Raw genomic sequence first — 6,616 nt, 5'->3', positions numbered from 1 at the left:
CCAGCTCTTACTGATACAATTTTCCTAAGTCCAAGTGGCCACATCTTTTTGGCTCTGTGTATCACTCTCAAAATTAATATTATTTGTGTGTGTGCCTTTTTCTTTGGGTTCAGATAGCTCCAATCAGAGAAGTCACCAATTTTCCATGTAGGCTATGAGAAGAAAACTGATGGAACACCTCATGTTGCATGTCCTAATGCTGCTTGGTAATAAGCCCTCCAGCCTCCCAGGTGCTCCATGAGCTTTGGTTTGGCAAGACCAGAAGTTCTGGTGTGAGCACCTCTTGTTCCTCAATGCACTACATTATTGCAACCAAATAGGTGGCACTCAGCATATTTAGCATATTGAAGTGACTTTAGCATAGGTGTTATTGGAATGTGGCCTGCCAGCAATCTTTGAATGAAGGTGCTTCAAAACATATGAGCAGCTCAGTGCTTGGGAATATTTCCAGATGTTCCCAAGGGTTGGTGCTGTCAAGAACATCAGAACAGAGGAACAACTCAAGCATCTAGAACTCTTCCTCATGCCTTCCCTGTTCAGCACACAGAGCTCTCCTGTCAGTGCTTACACATGCTGCAACATGGGAATCCAATCTGCACTTCCTATTCCCTTCACCTCCTAAGGTAAGGATCTTCAGCGCCAAAGGAATGGCATCTGAGCAAGTTCTTTGTTACTCATGTGACTCAATGCATCAACATCGGAGGACAGGTTTGGTGCAGAAAGGTTCCTCCTTGCCTCCTAATTTGTAGGTTTTAGGCATCAGAGGAGCAGCTGGGAACGCAGATTGTTGTCTCTAATGGCTCAGTGCATTAGCATCAGGAGACTGACTTAATACCTTGGATCTTTTGTGAGTCAGTGGAATACAAAGACTTCGAGCCTCAGAGTCTCTCTCCATAGGTCCTGAGACTTCTAATCTTCAGCATTGCCTCCTATGACTCAGCATTATTGGTGTGCTGAAGGGTGAGCTTTAGATTCTAGTGAATGGTCTGCCTTATATAAAGATAAGGTGATTCCATGAGCTCACCAGGGATTTCCTTTTCAATATGGTTCCATGTTTGAGCTTGTCATCCTGCAAACTTTCTCATGCTATTGAAAGCTAATCTTCAAAAGCTAACACAGTAAAATCCAATTAATTAAATCTTATAAAGCTAGCAATATGAAATCCTTAGGTGGAAGGTCCGATATATATGCAAAGGATTAGCATGATTGTTGTTATTTCCAGGATAGGCACAGTTAAGTTTTCTCATTTGTTTTTGCCATATATAACATCTGGAATTATGACTTTATTTTCATTTGTCAATGCAGGAACTAATTAATTATTGTGCATGGCATATGCTTTTGCAAAGTGGCCTTCTTTGCTTTTAGCTCACTTCATCTGAATGAAGCCAGCAATAGAGTTAGACATAATTAGTACTGATGAGCAAACTTCCTATCATTTCTGGGACATATTGTTAATTATTACATTACTGGGATATGTCTGCAGCAACATATACTGTATTTGTGCATGAATATGTTTTTTATTTGTCTTGCTACTGAGTTGTTTGCAATCTGCTTCAGGTATGAGGCTTAGAATGATAACATATTCCTAGCATGCAATGGTCATGCCATGTATTATATTTTTTACCTTCTGTTAATGATGTTATAATCTTTTGTGTTAGCTTTTAAAAGAGAAAGAAGCAAAATTTTGCCATCAGCAGATTCCTAACATGATATTACTCCCATGTGGCATAGCACCACATTCAAATAAAAATGACATTCCTCGGGGGGAGGGGGGGTGATTAAAAAACACAAAAGATCAACCAGAAGAACCAATACTTCAAAGGGTCTAGTATTGAAAAGATGCATTCATGAGATTCAGGAAGAATCTCAACTTTGTGGACCGTAGCAAACTGGGCATAGTGAGGCAGACTCCAAGATCAAAGCAAGACAAAGGAATCAAGTTGCTTCATTGTTGTATGAATAAATAAAATAATAATGAGAACTTTATTAGAGTTCAATCCAATTCGTACTGAAATCAATAGGAATCATTTCCATTGCTTCAGTATGAACCATATACATCCTCTAGGCAGACCATGAGACGTGAAAAGGTTCAATTCCTAGAGCAATTAATAATTAACATCTATAGGAGATACATAAAAGTAAAAGGGAAATGTACCTGAATTCTTTGATCAGTAGGAAAAATTCAGTAAAGTATTTACAAAAGCAGGAAAAATAAACCCTGGAGAATAATATATGTAATAATAATTGCAAGCTAATAAAACAAAATAGTAAAATAAAGCACAGACTGGTGATTTCATATATAGAAGACTATTCACTACAATCAGTATATGCTTTGCAAGGCACACTGTGTTCTCCAGAAGCCTTATATTGTGTAGAAGCTAAAATTGAATTTAGAAAAATCTTTAACCTCAGAAAAGCTTATTTAATGATTTTATTGTGATAACTTTTCTTTCCTGTCAATGTTTCCTGCCACTGGGGCTATCTAGTCCTCTTAACTGAGTATAGCATAATCAGTAAAAGTGTATAGCAAACTCTATTTAGATAAAAAAGCCTAACAGTATGTTATGGCAAGCATTTGATTAAAGAAATTATATGTTAGTCTTTAAACCCAAGAGAACATCAAAATAAGAGATCAGAAGAAATAACCAATCTTTCACCAAGCCAGCTGCAGGTGGTTCTTCTCGAAAAGAATCCCATCTGTGCTATGCAATTTCCCTTAGCATGGAGATCAAGGTCTAATCTGTCCTGTTGTTATGTACTTTCCTGTTTTACACAATGTGCATTAAATATCAACTATAAAGGCTGGTTGAAAAATTTACCTTAAAATGCTTTTTCTGTGGAAAATTAGCTTTTCGGTTTAAAGAAAATTTCCACATAAAGTGTCTGCTTTCCACAGAAAATTTTGTCTTTTCATTTAAAAATAAAATAATAATAATAATAATAAATAAGAGAACCCCCCCTCCCCCAAAAAAGAAGGTTTTTTGGTGTTATGATGAAAAGTTAAATTTTCTGTGGAAGACAAAATCATTTTTCTACCAGATCTGACCTATATAGTGACTTTACACACCTCCTACCAACTCATATGATCTCACACCTCTGTAATTTAGTTCAGAGGGTTTGAAGGCAGTGTGTTCTCAATGAGCCACCCTGACATGTGGAATTTTCCTCCTTTTCCAGTTTCCCAGAACCTAGCTCTACTGAACTTTAGCTCACATTGCAGGGCCTGTTTGTTGTTCCAAAGTTTTCTGGTAGGAGTAGACTGGTGAAAGAATATAGATGACTGAGTTGGCTGAGGAGAGTCATCATGGTGTGCTTTGTTTTGTTTTAAATACGTGCCTCCGCCACAGACTTTTTTGTGTGACCTTGGACAAGTCACTTAATTTTCCTGTGAGACAGTTCCCCATCTGTAAAATGAGGTTAATAATTTCCCCATAACTCCTAGGGATATTGTGAAGATTAATACCTGAATACTCGAGGTGCTCAGATACAGTGATGAGGATGGCCACATAAATACCTAGATGGTAGCAAGTTAGGGGTGTCGGGTCAGGGGACACCTCGTTTCCTTAGTATCATACTTTTCCAAACCCAGAGAACTCCCCCACATACACTAATTCTGACACTATCATCCTCTTACACAGACTCCTGCTTCATGCTCTCAACTGTTGCCTCCCCAAAGGGATGTAGGCAGAGAGACAGTGGGGAGTATGGCTGCTAATTGAGATGTTGCCATCGAAATGGGGATAAGAATGGAATGTAAGCCTTCCCGTACCTGCACAGTCTTTCTGTGTCTATTCCAGGATTGCCCCCTGGATCTTAGGAAATCTGCAAATTAGGATGGTAACTCGTCTGCAGGGGAGCAATCTTGCTATCGTCAATGGCATGATTTGGAGAAGCTTCACCAGTTGAAATGTGTAGACCAGGGTTTGGCAACCTTTGGCACGCGGCTCGCCAAGGTAAGCACCCTGGTGGGCCGGGCCGGGCCAGTTTGTTTACCTGCTGCGTCCACAGGTTTAGCAGATCGCGGCTCCCATTGGCTGCGGTTCGCCGCTCCGGGCCAATGGGGGGCTGCGGGAAGGGCAGCCAGCACATCCCTTGGCCCACGGGGTTTCAGGTTTTCCCTGAACAAGCGGCAAACCGGCTTTGAGAACCACTGATATAGATCATTTCATATTAGGATACAGAAGAATGAAGGTATTCAGGAAAAAAAAATCTTTGGGACATTTTATATTCTTACACAAACCAAAATATTTTTAAAACCGAAATCAGACTCGTGCAGGACATACATTATTTTCCATTTTTTGTTCCAATATTTATCTGATTAAGGTATTGTTTTCATGGAATTGAGGCTTCTCTCCTTTTTTGATTTGGTTCTGCTTTTTTTTCTGAAAACTCATTGCCTTCTGTCTATTTACCCATAATTGTACTGGTCCAGTTGGGGAGTGGTTCCCAGGAATAGGTATATACTGCAGTATGAAATTTCGATAGGCACAACAGCGTATCATGAATTAATAAATGAAGCTCTGATAATCCAGTGGGGTTATTAATTTCATAACCCAATACACTGAATATCTTGCTGTACAGACACTGACACTGTGGTATTGTGAGATTAAATTGATCTGGTTTATTGATTGATTTCACTAGTTTCTATATATTGCTCTAATGTGAATTTATGCATTCATTCCAAGCAGCAAATGGTTTCCTAAAGTACCTTTAGAAGCCTAACTATATTTGATTGATATGCCATAATGATAGATGTATATCTTCTTTATTTAGGAAACTGGGGTCCCTGTTGAAATAAAATGTCAACTGTCAGATTTCAGAGAGGGAAGGAAAATCACAAGTGTCAGGGTCACATGCTGTACTGTGGAAAAATCTCTCATCAGGAGAAATCCACACTAGAATTGTGCAAACAAGCAACATCTGTATTTTCAACATGATTGCTGCTAGCACAGTTTTATCCATCGTGTGAAAGGGGTCTAAACTTGCACTTTTACACATCAATGAGTCATAATGAAAATGATTGTTTTTTAAAGAAATATTCCTGAAATAAGATTAAAATTATTATTATGTATTTGTATTATGGGAGCACCTTGGGCCTTGTTGCACTAGGAACTGTACAAATACATAATAAGAAACAGTCTCTGTCCTAAAGAGCTTAGAATTGAAACAGACAAGACAGAAGAAAAGCAGTAGGGGCGAGGGGGGAGAACAGGCACACAGAGAGATGGATTGACTTGTATGCAGTCACAGAGTAGAGTCAAGATTATAATCAATTTTTTTCTGGAGTTGTGACCCGAGATCCCCTTAATGACAACTGGCAAAGGGATACAGAAATGTCCTGATTCTGATCTGTCATTCTGGTTCATCATAGAAAGTCATGTGAGGTATTAAATGAAAGCCAGGATCATGCTGATAATTAATATTTTATGAAATATATATACAAGTTCTATTTAATGAATTGTGTATATATACTGAAAATATGTTCTTAGATTCCGTATCAAGGTATGAATCACCAGCAGAAATGGGTTTTCTGTTCGCGAGAGATGTTTATTCACTTATCTTTCTGTCAAAGCATTGTAAGCTAGCACAACATTTACATACAAAGTCAGCAGAGATGAGAAGTCAACAGGGAAGGAGCACTTAGGAAAAACACACCATGCATGGTTATACTGTCTCTGAGTACAGACAATGAACTTTGGGGATATAAGTAGAAGACAATGAAGACTCCCTATCATCCTGTAGTTAGGAGGTAAACAGTGCAATTACATTCATGAAAACAGGATCTCAGCCAACCCTGGTTGAAAATGCTGCAGAGAACTTTGGGGGCTAGATAAACTTCGTTAGACAGGAGGTTAACCTGCTAGTTATATTTAATCACTAGTAAGCATGTTATGATTTTATTTTATATTTAACCTTTTGTTTCCAATATTCTTACGCACCATTTCCTGACTCTTGAATCTTTGGTAAATAATTGTATCCCTGTTTTCACTATAAATATATCTAAGTGCTGTGATATTAAGCTAGGTACTGATCCTTAGTTGACTCATAGAAGCTGGTGTGCACACTCTTCCTTTGGGGACAGCAGACCTGGTATTTCTGTGAGTGTCCAGTGGATAGGTGGCTGGACATTACGGGGAACACTTCAAAGGGAACTTGGAAGCTGGTGCACCTGTTGTTAACCTGCAGGCAAAATAAGGGCTGGCACAGCCCAGAGGAGATTGTTTGGGTGACTAACAGGCTAGAGGTGTCAGTGAGCTGACACCCAGTTAAGTACAAGTTTCAGGGTAGCAGCCGTGTTAGTCTGTATCTGCAAAAAGAACAGGAGTACTTGTGGCACCTTAGAGACTAACAAATTTATTTGAGCATAAGCTTTCGTAGGCTACAACCCACTTCTTCGGATACATAGAATGGAACATATATTGAGGAGATATATATACACATACAGAGAGCATGAAAAGGTGGGAGTTGTCTTACCAACTCTGAGAGGCCAATTAAGTAAGAGAAAAAAAACTTTTGAAGTGATAATCAAAATAGTACAGACAGTTTGATAAGAGATGTGAGAATACTTACATGGAGAGATAGATTCAATGTTTATAATGGCTCAGCCATTCCCAGT

The sequence above is a fragment of the Terrapene carolina genome, unplaced genomic scaffold, assembly GCF_002925995.2.
Source record: "Terrapene carolina triunguis isolate 2854851 unplaced genomic scaffold, T_m_triunguis-2.0 Scaffold210, whole genome shotgun sequence".
NCBI classification, from domain to species: Eukaryota; Metazoa; Chordata; order Testudines; family Emydidae; genus Terrapene; species Terrapene triunguis.
Note: the sequence above shows the minus strand (reverse complement) of the source record.